Below are 21969 nucleotides of genomic sequence, written 5' to 3'. Positions count from 1 at the left end.
GGGTTTCCAGGGCCTGGGGCCGCCCAGTAGATGGGCAGCGCCGGCTCGGGGCCGGTGGGGCCGCCTCCGCGGGCCTCCCTCCCCACGGGCAGAGTCCAGGCTCCTCCAGCCGGCTAGGCTGTCACCAGGGCGACGGGGGGAGCCCCGCTTAGGGCTCAGGTGATGACGTGGGGGCTGCCTTGGCTTCTTTCCTCCCGTGTCAGCCGCCGCAGGGAGGGCACCTGAGCGCAGTGCGGGGCCTGGGCCTGGGGCGCCCGCACCTAAGTGTGCCGCAGCAGGGGACAGGGCTGGGGGCCAGCTCGCAGGCAGCGTGGGAGGGCCTTGGATCCACCTCTGTGCAGGACGAGCCCACCTGCCCACGCACAGGAGGTGCCCTCTGCCTTGGGGCGGGCCAAAGGGCACACAGGCGGGACCTGAGCCGGGACGCGTGGCCGGGGGCCGGGCCTTCCCCGCCTGGGCCTCACCATTCCTGTGGGTTTAGTGGAAGTTGGGTCTTGGAAGCCTGGGGGGCTCAGTCGGTTGGGAACCTGACTCAATTTCAGCTCAGGTCATGATCCCAGGGTCGTGGCCTCTGTGCTGAGCCTGGAGCCTCCTGGAGACTCTCTCTCTCTCTCTCTCTCTCTCTCTCTCTCTGCCCCTCTCCCCCACTCTCATGCTCTCTCTGTCTCTCAAATAAAAACAGAAAGAAAGAAAAGAAAGCAAGAGAAAGAAAGAAAGAGACAGAGTTGGGTCAAACATCGGGGCTGTTAAGCCCGACTCTGGAGCTGCAACCGGCAGCTGAGATCCTTCCGAAGGCAGGTGTGACCACGTCTGTCATGGGCATCGAAGCCCGAAGGGGCTGTTTCCGGCCAAAGAAGCCCCAACCCAGGCCGGGCCGAGGCCTTCTCCCGGTCCACCTGGCTGTCCCTCCAGCCTCATCCTGAGCATGTCCCTGTCCACGCCGCCTGCCCCGACCCTCCATCCCCCCTGCCCCGCCCCTCCACCCCGCCTGCCCTGCCTCTCTCCCTTTCTGAGCCAGGCTCTTCTTTGCTCTCTAAGTCCCTTCCGGATATGTCCTCTGTCTGGGACACCCTCTCCCTTTGGACCATGTCATCCTGGGGGAGGACTCCTGCCTTTCCCCGAGGTGAGTGTGACCAGCCGCCTCAGTGTCCCCAAATCCCTCTGCATATGGAGTCGCTGTTGTGGGACTGGTGGGACTGTGGGGTGGAGCTTGGGGGGTCACCTCTTGTTTGTCCGTCCCCGAAGCTCCACTGCCATTGGGAGAGACGGGATCCAAGGCCTGCCCAGGTGCCGGGGAAAATTGGAGGAAGGGAGGGGAGGAGAGGAGGGGCCGGGGCCCATGGGGGACGGACCCCAGCACCGGAGGCCGTGAGGGGCGGCCTGTGAACACACGCTAGTATTTGGTGGAGCAGACACTTGGCGAGAACGGTGCCCCCTGAGGGCCCGGTCTGGAGCTGGTGTCTGGGGCCTGCCTTCCTCTGCCTCCCGCAGCCTCGCCCCTCCCCGCATTCTGAACAGAGGCAGGCAGCAGTCCACCCCGCGCCAGGCTGGGATCTCCCAAAGGAGCGGAGGCAGTTCTGTGTTCATTTGTATGTTGTTTGCGTTCTACTCAAAGGTGGAACCATTCTCGTAGCTCCCGGCCTTGGCGTCTGGAACCGTGGATCTCCCGAGACCCGTCAACGTGTGGTTGCTGGTGGCCGGCTGAGAGGGGAGCATGACGGGGACTGAACTTCACATGGTGATACTTTAGAAGTCACGTGACACCTTCAACGATTTCCAGTTATTTCGCTGTCAAAACAACATCGAAAGGTAGTGAGGGCAGGGGGCATAATTTCCTCCTTAAAGGCGGGGAAACGGAGGCTCAGAGATAGCGAGTCAATTGTGCAAGGTCACGTGGCAAGTGAGTAACTTGGCAAGGATCTGGGAGCGCCAATCCTCTCTGCTCTTCCCTACCCTCCGCCCATCCCCATTTGACTGATTTAGTCCTCTGCCAAGCACCTAATGGGGGAAGATCATGGGTCTGCCCGGTTTGGAAGGACTCAGGGAGCCAAGAACAAGGACCTGTGTGGCCCTTTCCTCAATGCCTCCAACGCCAGCGGCCGGCTTATTCAATGCCTGTGTCCTCTGCCTCTGGTTGGTCCACCGTCCCCTTTTCCAGTGTGCAGCACTGGGAGGGGGTGGGCTCCCTCTCAATGCTCTCCCTACATCCTGTTCTCCCAGGCGGCCCCTTCGAGGCTGTGCCTGCGTCTCCCAGCGCTCGGGTGGTGTGGCCTGGCGCGTCCTGATTTCTGCACGTATCCCACGCTGAGCTGAGGGGAGGGCTGAGGGGCTTCCTTACTTGACCAGTGTCTGATGAGTGGAGGCCTAAATGAGTCCAGATGTGAAGATGGGAAGGCAAGGGGAAGAGTCCCACAGACCCTGAAGAGCCCTCTTGCTCCGTCGCCTCCCTCCTGCCCCTGCCCCTGCCCACTGCCAAGTCCTGGGCACCTGCTACTGCCCCCGTCTGCCCTCGCACCAGAGCCCGGTTCTGCAGGGCCTCCGGGCCCCATCTGCCCCGTGTTCCCTGCTGGGCTGTGGATCCCACCTGGTCTAGTCCCAGGCGTGCAGGCACGTGCACACACACACACACACACACACACAGAACCTGTGGACACCGACAGCCACTGACACCCACGTAATCGCACACGCTCCCGTGCACACACAAGCAGCACGCGGGACCCAGATCCCACAGCCGGGCAGGGTGGAGCCGGTCCGAGCACCTGTCCTCCTGGACCCTGGATCGTGCTTACCCTGCCCCGCCCCACTTGGCCTTCAATGCCACCTGAGCCTCGGCAGGGGCCCCAGGTGGGGGTCGCCTGGAACCCCCTCCCCCAGGAGCCGGCGTCGTCCTCTGTGACACGGAGCCACGCCCATGGCACAGCTCCGTGCGTCCTCTTCCACGCTCTGGCGCCCAGTCAGGGACAGGCCGCAATCTTCCATCCGTTCTCCTGTCCCGGCCCCAAGCCCAGAGCCCCCGGGCATCGCCTACAGTAGATGAGGTGTCGTGTCCACCACACCCGAGCAGTGGCCAGCACGTGCAGGAAGGCTTGCGGGCTCCCTCCACATCAGGCTGCACGGAACGTCCTCCTGGTGACCTCTTAGGTGTGGGGCGGGGGGGGGGGCCTCGAAACACGCTCACAGGTCAAAGGGCGGGCACACCTTGCTGTCCATCATGGATGCTCGTCGGGGGTGCTGGCCCCACCTGGGGGCCGAGGATGAGCATCTTGCGGTCTCCTGCTGTCTGTCCCCGTCCCTCGTGTATCCCCCCTGGCCTTGGAGACTGACGGGGAAAGGGACTCGGGTCCCGGGGCGGGGAGGCTGGGACAGGTCGGTGAGTCCCATTCCAGGCAGGAGTGCTGGCACATGTCCCGCCCAGAGGCCCTGGAGGGGCAGGAAGGCCGGGTTCAGGCCTCCACTGTGAGCACCAGTGGGGGTGGCAGCCAAGCCCAGACCAGAGACCCTGAGGCCTGGCGGCGGTCTTCGCTCCCGCCGTCTCCAGCCCTGAGCAACACTGAGCCTTCCGGATGCCAGACCCCATCCCCCCACACACCGCCTTCTCAACCCCTGGACTCAGAATGTCCTCCCGGCCAGCCAGACACACACTTGGGTAAGCGAATGAGCCGGAGGCCGAGTGGACGGATGAATGGACGAGCCTGCCGGACTTCCCTTAGGAGCAAGATGCACACTGCTTTGGGCACGTGCCGGTCGCTTCCGGTCAACGGGCTACAGGAGATCTCTGGGCGAGTGGAGGCCCGGGGTCTCCCCAGGTGGGGCCAGGGGACACGGGCGGGCTCTTGCCTCCTGTGCTCCGGCACCCTTGGCTCAAGGACCCGGGGACTGGCAGGTGCGGCCCTTACCTCTGGGGCCTGGCCCGGCCTGGAGCGCTGCAGGCAGGGAAGAGAGCAGAACAGCAGATTCCAGTTCGGCGGCAAGGATGGGGTTGTGGGAGCGGTCGGTGGTCTCCAGGGAGGTGACCAGGGCCTCCGGGTGGTCCGAGAGGAGCCTGGCAAAGGGGATGAAGGGTTGGAAAGCGGTACCAGGAAGAAGCACCATTCACCTGGCTGGGGGGCTCCACCCCTCACCTGCGGGCAAGCCCTCCCTTAGTACCTGACGGGCCCCCCCCCCCCCCGGAGAGCCTCCCACCACCCCGGCTCCGGCTGAGGGTTTGGGCCCCCCGATGCCGATGCTCGCAGCCAGGAGCTTCCTGCGGGGTTCCGCGGTGGCGTGAGGTGGGCCCTCTGCGGGAACGGACGCCGCTGGGGCCGGGGAAGCGCCCGGCCGCGCCGGGCCTCCTCCCGGGGCTCTCCCCGCACACCGCTGGCAGGACGGGCGGGAGGCTGGTGCGCCCGGTGGCCTGGAGTGTGACTCAGCCAGAGCTGCGTGCCAGCGAGTGGCAGAGCGTTGCCCGCCAGATTAAATTAGGCGCCTCAAAATTAAAAATACATGTTTATTTTAACCGGTCGGGGCGTTCGGAGAGAGATGAAACGGCGGGGAGACGAAATATTACAAATTAGATAATTAAGGCAGCGGAGAGGAGAGCGTGGGGAACGGGAACCGGGAGGGTGAATCGCGAATCCCCACGCCGTGCCGACTTAGAGGAGAAAAAAGAGTGAGGCGCGCAGGAGAAAAAACAAACAGGCAACAGAACCGAAACGCAGCCCAGAGGGTTCCCTCGGTGCTGGTTCAGGGAGTTAGCGGAGGGGAGCGGCGGCCAGCAAGGTGGGCCCGGGGCCAGGGGCGGCGCAGGCCTGGGGGGCACCGCGGCCGTGGGGGGGGGGGGTCACCTGGTGCCCGGCACAGGGAGAGCCCACGGTGGTGCAGGGAGGGTGCGTGGCGGGCGGCGGCCGGGCCACAGTGGTGTCTGGGGTGTGTCTGGAGAAGGCAGGGTTGGCCACGGACCCGCGCCGCGTGCCCCCCGTCCCTGCTGCTGTGATGCGTGACATCACAGCACTGAGGACGCTGGTGGTGGCGCTGGGCCGGCGGGGTGGAGCACTGGTCAGAGGAGGATGACGCGGCATTAAGGGGACAGGGATGTGGCCGTGCTGATGGTTTAGGTGGCTTCTGGGGGGCCGGGGTGATGCTGATGTCAGACCAGTGGTGGGGGCACCTAGTACCTTCTGCCGGGTGGGGCCAGCTCAGAGCCCAGCCGGGCCCCCAAGAGTCATCACCCTACTGCTCTGCTGCCTGTGTTCCTTGAGGTCATGTCCTGCAGACAGAACAGTCCCCAAGGGCCAGAGGTGGGTGGGAACATGGCAGGTGGGCAGTGTCCCTGGTGGGGTTGGGGTAACGCAGGCGATGGAGTGGGTGCCGGCCGGGTCCCCACGTGAAGGGGCTGCCTGTCCAGCTCCCACCCCGGCTGGCCCAGAGTCCCACTCTTAGGATGGGGGGGGGTGGGGGCCTGGGGCACGCCCCCCATTGGTGTCTATGGAGACAGCTCTCTGGGACCGTGTGTGTGTGCGCGTGTGTGCGTGTGTGTGTGTGTAAGGAAGTGATGGCCTTGGCACACATCCACTCCCACCCACACCCCCAGAACCACACGCCGGCGTGCATGGCACAGTCCAGGGTGGGACAGGCAGGCGATGTGGGTCACAAATGGGGCCACGGCTGTGGGACTTGTCCCTCCTGGGCTGACCTCCTTAGGGCCCATATTTAGAGGGTGTGAAGGACAGCTGTTCCCCAAACCCCGAGAAGGTGGGGAGGCCGCTTCCCAGTGCGTGAAGGAGCAAAGAACGCAAGGATTTCTCTCCCTGTCCCCCCTCCCCGGGTCAGAACAGGAGTCAGACAGACAGGCCCTTGGAGCCCAGAGCCGATCAGACGGTGCTGGAGACTCTCCCTCACCCTTAGCCGCACAGCCCCCGCCTGCAGCGCCCCAGGGTCGGACTGTCTGGACCAGGAGCGGACGCTGGTTTCCTGCCAGGGGAGGGGCTTGGCTCACGGGCACCCCCCCCCCCCAGCCCCCGCCGGCTCTCGCTGAGGTCCCCTGGGACCTGGGGAGCAGCGGCCTGTTCCCTCCCAGAGCCAGGATGGGGACGGGGCGGCCACATCAGGGTGACTCTGGGGCTCTGACACACCGACTCGGCACCTCTGGAGCCTCGTTTTAGAAATCCAGGGAGCGGGCGGTTCCCCAGGACCAGGCAAGGGGGGACCGCGGCCCTCCTGACCCAAGGCTTTCTGCATACCAGCTAGCCCCGTCCCTTTCTGCCTTCCTCAGAGGCCCGGGAGGGAAGGGGACGCCCATTCCACAGATGAGTTACCTGTAAAGGGGGCTCTGGCCCGAGCTCTGATGTCGTACGGACCAGTGGACACAGAGCTGGATTCCCGGGCCTCTGCCCGTGGCCGTAGCCGTGTCCCCGTCTGATCGGAGAGCCTTAGCTCTGCCACAGTGGGGGCCGGAGAGTTAGTGGTGGGGGCGCCCCTCAGGTGTGACTGGGCCCCAGCTCACCTGGCTCTCCCCGCCCCCAGGGCCTCAGTCACTGCTGACTCTGGAGGGCGAACGTGTGTGTTAGCAGGTGCCTCTGTGTGCAACACATGTGTGTGTGTGTGTGCACATGGGTGTGCGCACACGCATCACGTACACACAGGAGTGCACACAGACATGCACACGCACACTCACACCACACACGTGTGCACCCCACACTCACGCTTGGGCGTGGATGCAGGTGCGAGGGCAGAGCACAAACGTGGCTAGCCCGCACGCGTGGACACGTATGAACACACGAGGGATGTGCAGGCCCCACAGTATGAGGGCACAGGTACCTGTGCTTGTCACACGTGTGTGTGCATGCCTGACACGTGCCCGTGGCCGGCGGAGAATGGAGTGGCAAATCCCCGTGGCCTCGAAAAGTCCGGGTGGCGTGTGAAATAAACCTCCCAGATTGTGTAAAGGTCATGCTGTGCTTTTCACAGCTCGGAGGAAGGTGTGGGGAGCTACCTGTGAATTTTAAATTGGGCCAAGTGGAGACTGGCAAAGTGTCCGGGGCTTGGCAACCGCGGGTGGCCAGGCTCTTGGCCCTAGAATGGCTGTGGGGCTGGGGGCCGTGGCTTCTCCCTGTCTGTGGGACTGGCCGGAGTGTGGCCAGCCCCTATGCCCTAGCCCCCCGACGCCCGTATGGAATGTTCTTACCCCCTCCCCTCCAGTGCTCCTCCTCCTACAGGAAGCCTTCTGTGTGTTCCCCAGGCTTCTTTCCCTTGTCAGGACTCTCCTCGCGTAGGAGGACTGAGCCGTATGCCTCTCTCACGGCACGTGTGTCCCCCACAGTAGCTTTTGGGAAGCTTCATTGGCCTGTGACAGAAAATGCCACCCGGGCCTGCCTAAACCATAACGGGGATGGATTGGTTCATGTAAACGAGAAGTCTGAACTTTGTGGGTTTCAGGTCAAGTGAGATCGGGGCTCCGGCTTCCCACGTATTCTGTTGGTCAGAACTTAGACCACGCTGCAAGGCAGGCTGGGAAGTGAGGCGTTTATTCGGGCAGATTCTCACCCAGCAAGACACCCAGGCTTCCATTCTTGTGGAAGAGGGGCAGTAGGTAATGGGGCCCGGGCCAAATGGCTACAGACACCACCTCCTGGGAGCCCCCCCCCCCCGCCCCGGGACATCCCAGCACAGGGCCTGGCAGTCCAGGCTCAGCTGGCAGCCGGGACTCAGTGCCCACGGGCAAGCAGAGTGAGCCTTGCTCCAAGAGCAGCAGACGGGGCAGCGGGCGAGTCAGGCACTGTGCTTCCCCTAGGTCACCACACCCTGGTGGGGAGACAAGCCTTAGAGCAAGGCAGCCGTAGCAAGGGACACGGGAGAGAGCCAGACAGAGCCGAGGGCGGGCTTCCTTCCAACGCTTCGGGCAGGGAGAAGGCAGGGCAGGGCAGGCCAAGGCAGAGAGGACCCCACGGGTGGCAGTGGGGTACACGATCCAGCGGCCGCCCTACAGCGGCCACGCAGAGGTGCGCTGTGCGGCCGAGGAGATGGGGGGCCTGCCGCCCGGAGGGCGGAGAAGCGAGTGCCCGTGCCCGGCCGGTGTCAACGGGCTGGAGGTGGCGTGTGACCGGCAGAGAGGGCCCCGGGCTCCCGGCCTCCCCACCCTCCCCACCCTCCCCACCCTCCCCACCCGCCCCTGCTGCCTGCTTCCTGCCCTCCTCGCCTCACCCGGATCCTCAGAGCCATGAGGGCTGTCCTCCCGGGCCATCCGGGGAGCCCGCGTGTCACGTGCTTAGCTCACAAGCCCTCCCCCGCTTGGCAGGAGGGTCTCAGCACAGCCGACTCTGACGGCTACCGGAGGGCCGGTTGGCAGGCAGGCGCCCACGTCCGGGCCCCCACCCCAGAGGCCCTCAGGTGCCGAGCCCCCATCCCGGCATCCCCCACACTGGGGGCCGTGTGGAGGCCTCGCGGGCTTTCTGCGCGGGTTTCCTGCCCCCGCCCAGCACAGCGGCTGCCCAGGCTCCACGATGCCCTTTGACGGTGGGCAGAGGCGGTGCGGACCCGACCTGAGGACGAGGCAGAAGCAACAGAGGTCAGCTGTGTGCCGGGAGGGTGGCTGCTGGCTTCGGCCCGTCCTGCTTTCAAATCCCGGTCCCTCCTGCACCTGGGCTGCCCTGGGGCTGGGCGTCTGTGCCTGTCGCGTGGGGCCAGCATCTCCACCGGCAGAGGCCAGCACACTCGAGGCGCCCAGGGAACCCCAGTCTGCTTGGAGAGCAGCCAGTCCGACGAGGAGGGGGTCCCCCGCCCTTGGAGAGCCCCTGGGGGAGGCAGAACACCCAGAGAGAGGAGGAGGGAGGCGGAGGCCGGGAGGCCACAGGTGCAAATAGAGGAGGGGGCGGAGGAGACGCTTGGGGCCAAGCGTCACCCTTGGCCATGATGTCACCTCGAGAAGGACGCGGGGGCCCAGCCAGGGCGCGGCCACCTGCACCCCATATGCTCCCACCAGGAGTGGTCCCGAAGCCTTGTGTCCCTGGGGTTGAGGCTTTATCCTCGACAATTAAAGATAATAGATTAACCCGTGGAATTCTAGGAGTTTTGACATGTTTTTGTATTTGCGAATCTGCCATCACAGTCCATGTACGGAACGACACCATCAGCCCACACACTTGGCGGGGCCGAGAGTCGCCAACGCTAGGCACACAGGGGGCAGCGGTGCTGGGAACCAAGCCAGAAGGAGACGGCCCGGGCAGGCGGGCGGGCAGCCCCAGAGGCGGCTGCGTGGGGTGGGGGGAGGGGGCCCCCCGGCCAAGCGTGAATTGGTTCGCTCCACACTTGCCAACCCTCTAGACACTTGACTTCGGGTACGGACCTGCTCAAAGAGGCAGGGAGAAGAAAAGACAGGTGTTTGCAGTCGCGCCTACCGCGACCCCAGCCTCTGGCCACCACTCCTGTGACCTCCGTCATAATCGTCGCGTCCTTTCCAGGACGTCCTGTGGGTGGGCTCGCGAGGCTCACAGCCCCCGGGGGCTGGCTTCTCGGACCTGAGATGCAGCTGCGTCGTTGGGTCGACCAGCAGCTTGTTTCCCTTCCGGCTGGGGACTATTCCCGGGGCGTGGGGCTGCCCCAGGTGGCTTTGCCATCCTGCACGGAAGCGTGCTGGTCGGTTTTCAACTCGGGGCTCGCACAGACAAAGACGCCGTGCACGCTTGTGGGCTGTTTGTTGCACGTGGGTAAATGCCTCGGGCGGACACCCCCCTGCCAGAGGGCCGTCGGGGCCCGTGCACACCTGTGTGCAACTCGGGCAGCGGCCGCCAAGCTGTTGTGCAGAGCGGGGGTCCGTGCGTGCTCCCGCCGGCAGGGCCGGCAGCGAGAATCCCTGTCGCCCACTCTCTCGCTGGCACCTTTAGTTCAGCTGCTCTAACGGGTGTGAGGTGGAAACCTGTAGGGTCTGGGTCGGCATTTCCCTGGGGACTGACGATGTTGCGCGCGTGCTTTCTTATCACCCAACGCCCTCGTGGGGGGGGGGGTGTCTCTTCTTTCGCCCTTTTCCTTAACTCTTTATTTCAGAACCATGACAGGCTCATGGGGACTGGCACAGGTCCCGTGGGTTTCCTGCCCCTGGGAGCATCTCTTTTAGTCCTCCGATCTCGAAGGATACTTTAGCTGGACACAGGACTCTGGATGCATTGCCTCACTCACCTTTGGACGCCACGGTTTCCCACGAGGCATCCAAAGCCTTCGGATGACTTTTCTCATAAGCGATCTGTGATGCTTCTCTGTCCCCCTTCGAGGGCTTGTCGTCCATCGCTAGTTGTTCGTTTGAATCTGATGCGCCCAAGGATGAACGTTTTGGTTTGTTGACCTTGGATCTGTAGGCGTGTGCATTTTACTAAATGTGGGACAATGTCAGTCACCCTTTCTTCACATTTTTTTTCTGCGTCAGACTCCTCCCCATCTCCCTCCGGGACCCCACGTTCGTGAACATTAGGTCCCGGAGGTTCTGTTTCTGTTCCTGTGCTGTTTGTGCCCCTGGTCGTTCCGTCCCGTCTGTTCAGCTTTGAACTTAAACCATGAGTACTTCTGTTTTGGTTGTGTCTTTCACTTCTCATGTTTCCTTCTGGTTCCTCTTTATATGTGCTCTCTCCCTCTCTCTCTCTCTTTTTTTTTTTTTTTTGCTGAGCCTTTCTGTATTTCTGCTTGTTTCAAGAGTGTTTGCTCTTACCTATTGAAACACTTTTTATGACAGCAGCTTTTCCGTCTTTGTTTGCTAATCTTCACATCTGTGTTACCTTGAGTTGGCTTCTGTTTGTTGTTTTGTGCCGTACAGAACGCAAGTTGTGACTCTCCCGTTTCTTCATTTGCCAAGCCGTTTGGATCGTGTCCTGGAAACTCTGAAGATTGTATTAGAAGGCTCTGGCTCTGCTCTAAGTCGTGTGAAGGTGTAGACACTTTCACTCGCGGAGGCAACAGGCCAGCTGGGTGCAGGCTGCAAGTTCCAACCGGCCTTCAGGGGTCGCGGTTCCTCCTACCAGTCAGTGTGGACAGGCTGTCGGTGCTGTTCCCATCTGCCCCGTGCGGGCCTCCGTGGCCGCTGTGGGACTGGCTGTGTCCGCCCGGCGGCCGCCTCTCACCGTGGGTGGTGCACCGTTTAGGGGCCACGCATGTTCGGCTTGGGTTTGTCCTCACCAACCAGAAAGGACTATACGCGGTTACTTTCTCCGGCCCCTTCTCTGTGTTCCCCGGGTATCTGCCCTTTCCTGGGACCCTCCCTTTGGTCTTCCAGTCTAAAGGTGGGGATTCTCATTAGGACGCTCTGTGTTCACTGCCTGCCGCTGTGCCTACATCTGGGGCCACGTTGGATGAGGACAGATTGGAAAAGCGTGGGTCCGTCTCACGTTCTTGGGGGCACAGGTCCTGATCCGAGAGGGACTTTTCTCCTCTTGCATTCACGCCGGGTGCCCGCAGACCCACTGCTGCCGTGCCAGCCACCGCAGGTGCTCCTGGGGCCGGGTGTGGGGACAGCAGAGAAGGAAAATCAAGCAAGGAATGTCTCCCACTCTCCGTGATAGGAGTCCTCTTTGTTGTTCTGGGAACCAGAACTGGAGGGATTTTCTCTGAGCTCTGGCTGGGCACCAACACCCACCCTAGACTTGAGGACACCAGAGGGGTGACCCGAGGGTTGACACCAGTGACCCGAGGGTTCCTTCGAGTTGCAGTCACCGGCTGACGCTGACTTTCCAGAGTGCTGATACGGCTGTTCCCTGCGCTCTGTCTGGGTGTCGTAGCCACATTCGGTGGGAGGGGGCAGTGAGTTCTCTGTCCCACCGAGAACCTGAACCCCAGGTACTTTTAACACAGACCCCCTCCTCCCCATGGTCTCAACCCCAGGGGTGCCTACCTATTTCCAAGTGGGAGGAGAAGGCACAAGGGGGTGGGGGTTCCCCGAGTCACCGTCTGTCTTTCCAACAGTGAGGAGTCACAGACCCTCCTGTCTAAGCCTGACCTGTCAAGCCAAGGCATCACCCCGTGTGTGGAAGGTGGGGGCAAAGCTAACCAGGCCTAATGACAGGGCAGGCCGTGGGTGGGCCTTCACCCTCCGAAGCCGTCACTGACCATGCGGCCTGCGCACTGCTCCCGGATCATTCCTGAGTTCAGATGGGTTCTTGTCTGACCTGAAGATTCTTGGACTCTCTGATAAAGTGAAATGTTCTCTCCCTGCACTGCTCAGACTAAACGTCCCTCCCTGACCCTTCAGAAAAACCTTTATCTTCTCGCTGGATGCGGCCCGTGGTCTGATAGACGTTTGTCCCAAAGCTTCTCATCCTTTCCCGTCATCAGTTGGGCGGGAAAGCCAATCATCTGTGAGACCAAGTGCAGCCTCGGGGGGACGAGGAGCCCGTGACATGGCGGCGGGCCCCCCAGCGGGTGTGGAACGGGCGGGGATTGCACGGTGACGTGGTGCAGCAGAAGGGACACGGGTGGCACCGTGGCACTGAGGGTGGTGGCGATGGAGGTGCTGGTGACCCCGCGGTGATGGCAGGGGTCAGGGGTGGCAGCCAGGCGGAGATGTGAAGTTGCTGTGAACGTTCGGACCCACCCGACATCGGGCACCCCCCCCCCCCCAACCCCCACCACCTACCTGCCTTCTGGTGCAGCCCATCCCGACATCGGGCAGTGGCCGAGTCAGGCATGTGGGGACTGGATGGGACGCCGGCCCAAAGCCCACAGGGGCGCGGGCGCCAGGCTAGCCTTCCAGTCCCCTGGCAACTGTGAGCCCCCTCTGGACTCTGGCCACCCCGCCAGGGCCCGGGTCCGCCAGTGACACCCCTTCACTGTCCGCGGCGGGTGACAGAGGAGAGCAGCAGGGAGCTGAGGTCCCAGCATGGGGTCCTGGCCAGGGGCCGCCCTGCCGTGAGCCTTACGCTCTGATTCCTGCCATGCCTCAGCCGTCCTGTGAAGACGTCTCACACGCCACCACAGAGAAGCCAAGGTTTCTGCACAGCCCAGGCAGGGGTGACGTGGGCAGCAGACCCAGGCAGCCCGGCCCAGGGGCCTCACGAGGCAGGGCTGCAGCCACGTGGTCAGTCTGGGAGGAGGACAGGAAGAACGCGCCGGGCGGGACCGTCCCGGCAGAGGCCAGTGGCCAGCTCCGAGGGGTCCGCGGGTGGGGGCCTGGGGACACGAGTGGAGGGGCCCGTCCTCCCACTCTTGCGCTCTGACGGGTGGGGGATGCTGACCGGCTGGAGCCCCTCCAGGACGGGAAGCAGTGTGCGAAGGGTCCGGACACCAGCGAGGCCAGGGGCCGCGTCCCCTCTGCCGTGTGAAGGGCGGGAGTGCACACCTGTGCTGGAGTTCGTGGGGACCCGGGACGCTGGGGAGGTTGCACGAGGGACAAGTGCGACAGGCCCAGAAAGGCCAGGCTGCCCTGGGTCCTCGCGGGGGGCCCAGCAGGTGAGCCTGGGTGCTAGTGGGGGGGGGGGGGGGGGGGGGGGGCCGGGCCCCCCCGACGGCCCCGGGAGGGGGGGGGGGGGCGGGGCCGGGGGGGGCGGGGGCGCGGGCACAGTGAGTCCTCGCCGGCCTCCCCTTGGAAGGAGCGACTTTGGATTTCAGGACGGAAGAAGTACAGTTTCGGGTGGTCCCGCTCTTGGTGTGGAGCATTTCTGGGAATCAAAAGCTCCAGTCAGGGCACCAGACTCTCCCACCAGGTTTGGGGAGGGGGTCATCGGGGAGGGCCTGGGAGGGTGGCCGGGTCCAGGACCCCGAGGACCCATCCTGCAGAGCCATGGGCATTTCACGACGTTTTCCGGGGCAGCCCAGCCCCCCAGAGACCCTTCCGACGGCCTAGTGTGGCTCTGTGGGTGGGGCCCCTGTGCCCAGGGGAAGGGTGGAAGGTGGTCTGCTGAGATCTCCCAGCCCCAAAATGGAGGCCCAGAGAGGCCCCACAAAGCTGCTGGACAGTGGGTGATATGAACCCCTGGAGCAGGGGCAGGGCCGGGAGAGCAGAGCGTCTGCGAGAGAGGTGTCCCGGGGACGGCCCGGGGGGTGGCCAGCCCGCCACACCCACACAGCGCGGCCTGAGCAGCCTCCCTGCCTGGGCGCCCACGGGAGGCCTCCTGCCTCTGCTGCCCCAGCCCCCCGCCCTCGCACCCGTGTCCTCGCTGCCCTCTGGCCCGCGAACGCCCACGCCTCCTTGACCCCGTTTCAAGGCGGCCTGCCCCTTCTGCACCTCCCTGCCCGTTCTCACCCCCGAGTGTGGCCAACACCGCTCAGAGCCGCGGGCACACCTCTACACAGCCGAGGTGGCTGGGCTGTCCTCACCAGCCCTCCCACCGCCACCCCCCCGAACCCCCTGCAGCCGGACGCCGGGGGCTGGCAGGGGCCTGGCCCCTGGAATCAGGCCCAGGCCCCTCAGTGGCCTGAGTCCTGGCAGGTCCCCAGCAGTGGGCAGCAGAGAGGTCTGTCCCGCTGTCTTAGGGCTGTCAAGCCACTCCCCTTCTCAGAGCCTCCGCCTCCCCGTGTCTAATATCCACTTCATGGACTGCAGGTTCCAGAAGACTCTGCCCGGGTGGCTGGGCAAAGGGGCACCCAGGGACCCAAGGCAGAGAGAGCCGTCGGCCCACAAGGGAGCGGCGGGCAGGCAGGGCTGAGGGAGGGAGAGCTCGGGGTCAGCTACCGGGCACCCTGGTTTCTGCCAACAGAGGGATGTCTGTGTTGGCCAGCAGCTTTGGGGGGTAGATGGCAGGCGTGGTGCTGGGGGGGCCTGCACGGGAGCGAGGCAGGCAGGAGTCCCCTCCACGGCGAGCTGACGTGCTGGTGGGCTGGGTACGGCCCAGATGACACCGGGCCTGGTGCCGCTCTCTGCCCGAGCCAACCTGGCTTCCCCTGGGATCCTCCTCCACCCGGCGGGGGCGGGGGGGGGGGCCCAACTTGCAGTGGCCACGGGTCCTTGTTCAGGGCCTCATTGTGGGGCCCGGGTCAGCTGACGGAGGGGCCACCCCTGCCCCTCCCCGGGGGACAGGGACCCCGGCGCTGCCCCCTGGAGCCAGCGGTGGTGGGCTGTGATGGCCGGAGATGACCTTCGGGGACACAGCAGCTCTGGGTGGCTCGCACGGCCCTGAGCCACGTCCAGTATCCTCAGTGCACCTGGCGGCCCTTCAGCGTCCCCAGCCTCCCCACTGGCAAGGTGTCTCCCGATTCACAGAGCTTCACGGCCAGGCCGGTGGGGCTCCGAACTCAGAGGGAAAGAAAACCCAATAAACTCCCATACGTTCCTGGCAGGATGCTGCTTCAGGCCCGGGTGGATCTAGGAGCCCGGGGGGTCCCGCACACACCCCATCTTGCTCCTCAGCTCTCAGACGAGCTCCCGCCTGCGGCACAGAAGCCGGTGACTTCACAGCAGAAAAGGCTGGGGGGGCCTGACTGGGAGCGGGGAGCATCAGGAACGGGGTCCACAGGAAAGAGGGATTCAGCCAGGACGCAGACCCTGAGACTGAGATTTGCCTGCTGGGACTTTCCTAGGGAAAGCTGCTGGGAACATGTGGCGGGGGGGAGGGAGGGAGAGGCTGCCGCGTCCCCGAGGCCTCAGCTGGCTGACAGGAGCAGGGATGGCCCTGAGGAGCTGTCCCAAGCAGGGACAAGGGTGCGGGCCTCTGCAGCGCACATCAGCCAGTCCTGGGTGTGGGCTGCCCCACGGACGGCGAGCGAGTGAACGCCGGTCAGCCAGGGTCAGTCCCACAGACGGAGGTGGCACACGAGTGGCAGGGAGCCGGCTCCCTTGGCCTGAAGGGGAATCTGGGGTGTCCACGGAGGCCACTGCAGGCTGTACAGCCAGGGAAGGGGACAGGCTTGGTGGCAAAGCACCTGCTTCTGAGGCTTCCCCGCGTGAGGCGAGGGTCTCCCGGGTGACAAGGCTCCAGTGGGGGGTGGGATGTAGCTGGGGGGGGGGGGACTGCCCTCTTTGGAGGACAGGGATGGGGAGACCCAGACAGGGAGGGGCCACAGGGTTCCCATCACGTGTGGAGCACTGTCCCTGCCGCGAAGCACTCAGGACAGTCTGTGGTGCAGAGGGATCCAGATCACAGGACGCCTGATGGGGACACTTTCAAGTACACATAGGTTCCCAGATGGGACCTGAGTACTGGTCCTGCCTGGAGATCAGGACACATGCTAAACCCCAACCCCTAGCCCATTCTGACCCTGGTCACACCCTGAGCCCTGGCCCTGGTCATATGCTGACCCAGACCCTGGTCCCAGGCTGAGCCCTATGACACTGGATATGCACTAACGCAGCCTTTGGCCCCACGGAGGCCTGGGTGGGAGAAGCAGAGGGCAGGAGCGGCGCGAACCCCGCTTCAGGTCGTTCACGTGAGCCCACTGACATCCACCAACACGTCCGCTCGTCACCCTGCGCCCCTGCCTGTCCCCTGCAGGCCCCGCCTCCAAGCAGGAACGGCGAGACCACACTGCTGTGCTCTGCGGTAACTCCCAAGACCGCACTCACTTTATTTTTATCCCCATCAAGCCCTATAAATACACCAGTGATCACCAAACACAGGCAATGCGCCCAACACCTCCCAGCCCAGCACTGGCCCACGGTCACCAGGGGAGGCCAGCGGCAGTACACCTGCATGGCCAGGGACGGGGCAGGGACAGGTGCGTGAGGCTCTCGAGGACAGGCCTCATCTCCGCTCCGTCTTGGACGGCCCAGCACTCCCCTTTCTTCCCAGTTATGGTGCGAAATACAAAGAGCTGCGTGCCAGCCTCTGCGTACGTCACAGCCACGTGGCTGGTGCCAGGCACCCATTTCCCCGGGAGGAACTGAGGCTCAGAGAGGCAGAGGGACTTGCTCTCAGAGTCACAGAGCAAGGAAGAGCAGCAGCCAGGTCTGAACCGGGACAAGGCTCCGGGGTGCCTCCGGGAGCCACATCTCACGGGGCGTGGCTGGGCCGTGGAACAGAGTGGTGCCCAGTGGCCCAGGGGAGCTTGGATCCCCCGGCTGTGGTCATCACAGCGCTGCCGCTGCTGGGAGCCCCGCCCGGCTCTGCCCGGCCAGCCCCTCGGCCCGGAGTCCTGCCCGCAGCCCCCTTCCCTGCCACCATGAGCCCGATCAACCCACGCTAGGATCTTCAAAATGGAGGCTCCCTTCCTCCCGAGGCCCCACCCCTGCCTGCGCAGGGCCCAGAGACCCCCTGCACTTGCCTCGGACGGACCCATCTGGGACCCTGGTGGTCAACGGCAGGTAGCTGCAGCCCCGTGTGCTCCAGCCCTTTCCCTGCGGAGGGGCCGAGGGAGCGGCTCACCTGGGTCCAGCCCAGATCACCTTTCTCTCGGCCTCCACGACCTCCAGGGGGCCAGAGATGCTGTCCATCCTGGTGCCCACTCAGGCCCCACGAGGTCTGGAGGTGAAGGAGTGCAGGGCCCGTCAGCCCCAGAGCAGAAGCCCCTGGTGGTACGTCAAGTCCCCCCGGCCTGCTGTACGTCAGAGCCCGCAGCCTGGCCAAGGGGCAGGTATCCGGGACAGAGGAGGGACAGCTAGGGGCTCTGGCCAGGAGGACACTGATGGAGCGTGGGCAGCAGTGAGGACCCAGGGGTGTGGGAGAGACAGTAGGGCGAAGGCAGGGTCCCCAGCTCCGAGGACCTGTCCTGCCACCACAGCTGGGAGAGGATGAGCTTGCCTGGGGGCCAGGAGCTCAGGGCCAAGGCCTTGGGAGGCCGTATCCTCCCTCTGGGCCTCAGCCTCCCTTGGAATAGTCCAGACCATCTCCAAGACCCCTTCAGCTCAGTCACACGAAGCCCATCATTCATTCCCTCACTTGGTTATTCGTTCGACAAACACCAAGAAAAGCAGCCATGTGCCAGTCGCTGCCGACAAGTAGCTGACTGTTGGGGGGGGGGGGCAGACGGTGCCGTTGGTGCCGTGGGAGAGGTAAGCTTGGAGGAGGCCCCACACGCAGGCCGAGGAGCAGAGGCGAGAGTGTGGGGAGGGTAGCCTCGCAGGCTGGAGGAAGTCACCTTCCAGGCAGAGGAACCAGGCTGGGTGGAGACCAGGGGTGCGGGCAGAGGTGGCGGTCGTGGGCTCGGGGCAGCGTCCGGAAGGGTCTGGGACGCCAGGCAGGGAGCTTGGATGTGACCCCGGTGTGACGGGTGGTCCAGGAGAGGAACACCCACCACCCTCCCCCAGATCAGACCAGGCGCATGAGCCAGGCAGAATAGAAGCCCTGCCTGGGCAGGGCCTGGGGCCAGGGGCTCCTCTTCCTGCCCTCCCTGGACCCCGTCAACAACCCCAAGAAGTGGGGCTCGTGGGTGCTTTCTGCCCACACACACGGCGCTGTCGTGAGGTTTGGTGGCATGCTTGTGGCGGGGGGGCGGGGGGGGAAGCCTCCGGAGGCACAAAGTGTTGTGATTTTGCAAACTGCTATTCTCTGTGATTTTTACCTTCGCTCATTAGCATCTCATTACCATGTTTCCGCGCAACAACGGTGGGGGCTGGGGGCTCGGGCTCCTGGGGGGGGGGGGGGGGGGGGAGCATACTGAAGTCAATCCTTTGCTCTGTGAGTGTCTGGGACTGTGTTTGTGAGCCCGGAAAGGGGGAAGGGAGGTGGGGGCTGGGGCAACCCCCGAGCGCTATGTTTGAAATAGGAGTTTGGGCAGAAACGGACACAGGAGGTGGATGCGGCAGCCTTCTGCAGCATCCATGTTAGACTCACGCTGTTCCTGCCTGACAAACTCCTACTCACCCTTCAGCACCCAGCCCAAATGCCCCTTCTCTGGGAAACCTTTCCGACACCCTGGGAATGGCGTGCTGTTTCCTCACACAACCTAACGATGACCTTATGGCTCAGCAGGGGATTCTCCGGTCCGGTCTGTCCCCTCTGCTCCTCTGAGATGCTCTGAGGGTGCCGTCCGCATGTTCTCATGTGCCAAAGGCCAGGGGGCCAGGTGCTGGGCTGAGGGCTCCTAAAAGCTTCCCTGGCACCGACCGCCTCAAGCCTTCCGTTAACGCCACGGAGTTGGAAACACTGTGGCCTGTGCCGCTCGCACGCGTGAGGAGGCGGCTGGCTCGGGGCAGGTGTCTGACTGCGGCCCTCCGGGCAGGCACGTGGTGGAACCAGGGGTCGAGCCACACACCCCAGGGCAGGCGCCACGGGGAGGCGGGAGGCTGGGGCTGCTGGAGGGCTGTGGCCAGTGGGCCGGCGGCTCAGCCGGAGTGAGAAGAAGGGCAGCGGCGGGGGGTGGGGGGGGGGTGGACCCCACCTGCCCCTAAACGGATACTCGTTACCAGGAGGACAACGTGTGGTGTTTGCAGAGCACCTCGGAAGAAACCACAGCGGGTTGCAGGCTGTAGGTAGGTTAGTTCCGGTGTGAGCGTCCCCGGGCCCCCGCCCCTCACTCGTGGGAAGTTCTGCGGCCAGGCCTGTCGTTCCAGCTTTGCCCTGAGAGAACTCCCCCCGAGCCCCCCCCACCCCCAGGAGCCCGAAGCCCAGTCTGGGGGAGGGCCCCCCATGCAAAGTGGAGGGGCCCCCCCCCCCGGGGCTTGCACACCCCTGCCGCCTACTTCTCTTGCCCCCGATTTTCAAGCCCCCCACTCTCTCTGGTGAAACTGCTGTGCTTACTGAGTCCCTGGGAGACGGTGGCGGCCTGATGCACCTGCCCCCAAACCCGCAGGTGCGGCCTGGGCTCAGAAAGGTGAAAGCCTGGGTCCTGCAGAGGGCGGTGCCCTTGCCTCTGTCCACCTCCTGCAACCCAACCTTTGTCGCCCCGAAATCAGTCACCCCCAAGAAAGCCAATTGCCCGTCCCCTCCCTCCTGTGGCCGGTGCGTCAGCACGAGGCCCGGAGAGGCTGAGCCCTGCCTCTGCTCAGGGTCCTGTGTCTGGGGGCCACCGGGAGCCACCGCACCGCCAGGAGGCTGGGAACTGTGCCGCTTCCAGGGGGACAGAGATGAGCGTCGGACGTGTCCCGGCCACGGCGCCTCTCCCACCCCCTCCCGTGCTTACCTCCTGCTCACGCCTTCCCACCACGAGCTGTCGCTGGCCGCCTGGGTGTCGGGCCAAGGTCCCTGGTGCCACCCTATGGGGGCCGGGGTCTACCGCACAAACAGGAGCCGGCGTGAGAAGGCTGAGCTGTGTGCCACCGACCGTGAAGAGAGGGAGTGGCAGGGCCGTGTCCACAGTCCGTGTGTGTGCTGTGGCCGGGGTGACGCGGCCCCGTGTGCCCCCTCCCACCTGGGGGATGTGGAGCAGAAGCGGTGGTGGAGGGCAGGGGTTCTGGAGTCGGCGGTGGCTGCAGGGGTCAGGACGTGGGCACAGAGGAGCGTGTGACAGCCCTACGGGGACGTCCCCAGGCTCCTCGCCTACCTCAGGACACCCGCAGCCCCCTCCCGGAATCGCTACCCCTCAAGCCTTCCCTATGCCAGCCTCTCTGTTGGGGGGGGGGTCTCTTGCTCCCCGAGACCCCCGTTCTGCTCCCGCATGGCCACCACTCGGGTTCCCAGTGCCCATTTGTGGCTGCCAGACCGTGAGCACCGTGTCAGAGGCCGTGTCCTGACGGCGACTGCTAGGGGAGCCACCCCCCGCCTCGTATTAGGCACAAGGGCTCCGAGGCAGCTGGGAACCGAGGCCCCAGGATGAGGGCACTTCCTAGCCTCCCGTGCCGCGACACGGGAGCCGGCTCTGGCCAAGGGGGTGGGGACCGGGGAGGTGTCCTCACAAGGGCAGGACCGGGGTGGGAGCGTGCCTATACGCCTCTCCAGGGTCCCGTTCTTCCTGCAGGCTGGGGAGCAGACATGACGGCCACAAGGCAGAAGATCTTATCTGAGGGTCACGGGAGCAACCCGATTAAAGGAATCTGGGGTCCTGGTGACCATGAGGTCACCTTTGCAGCCCTATTGCCCGCCTGGACTCGGGTGTGCAACATCAGAAGCAAACACCGATTTTGTCTCAGCCGACGTTATTGGGGCTTTCTGTCCTTAGCAACTGAATCTAATTGTATGGTATCCCCGGGGCCTGGCATGTTGCCTTGACGTTGGAAGCAAAGATTGTTGAATGAATGAGTGACGGAGAGCAGGGTAAGATTTGGCGAGAGAGGAGGGAGTGCACTGCCAGGTGGCGAGCCCGGGGTGTGGAGACGCCCCCTCCCTTGGGGACGGGGCGTGCGTGGGCTCTGCCGTTCCCAGGAGGGGTGGCAAACCCGTCCTTCACTGAAGATGCGACTGGCGGAGACAACACTCACGGTTTGCTTTTGCTTTTTTCTCTGCCACTCCTTCTTGGCGTCAAGTACCTTGGGAGGCTGTTACAAGTCTCACGCCGGAGTCGAGCTCCTAGGAGCCCAGGGCTGTGACGAGAGCGGTCTCAAACGCTTGCCACGTGCTGGGCCCCTGCCGCCCCTTCCCCGCGTGTGCCCCTCTCCACGTGTCCCCTGCACAGGAGCCTCGGCACCCCCGCGCTCCCGGATCCGCCCAGCCCTCTACGTCGCCCGCGCTTGGGCCGGCCTCACCGAGTTACACGGGGGACACCGCGCGAAAAGGGAGACCGGCAGGTACAGCTCACGTGCTCACTCATGCCCTCGGCGCTGCCCTTGAGGCCACCCCGTGCGCCAGGCCGTCCTCTGTGTGCTGTTGTGCAAGCCTCCCCTCAGGGGACCCCTCCTGCTGTGGGCAGGACAACACCTACCAGGGTGATGGTTCCATCCTGAGGCGCACAGGGGTTGTTACCTGCTGGGAACGGTGTCATCGGCAGCACGAAGGAAGCAGGGACCTGTGTCTCCCGTCACGATGAGTCTGGGGGCGCACTTGGGGCAGAGGCTCCCCGTCCTCGGCTTGGGACCCATCTTCTTCCTCCCGGAATAGCCGCTGTCCTCCGCACATTGCCCACACTCTGGGCTGGGACAGAAGAAGGCAGGACAGTCAGATGAGCTGGCCGGCCTCCTCCGTCCCTTCTGGAGGGGCCTGAAGACTGCTGTGCCTTCTCCCGTCACCCCCCCCCCCCCCCCGTCAGGACGGTCACATGGCCAGCTCTAGCTGC

Source organism: Herpailurus yagouaroundi, unplaced genomic scaffold (assembly GCF_014898765.1).
Source record: "Herpailurus yagouaroundi ecotype Mexico unplaced genomic scaffold, PumYag 186, whole genome shotgun sequence".
NCBI classification, from domain to species: Eukaryota; Metazoa; Chordata; class Mammalia; order Carnivora; family Felidae; genus Herpailurus; species Herpailurus yagouaroundi.
Note: the sequence above shows the minus strand (reverse complement) of the source record.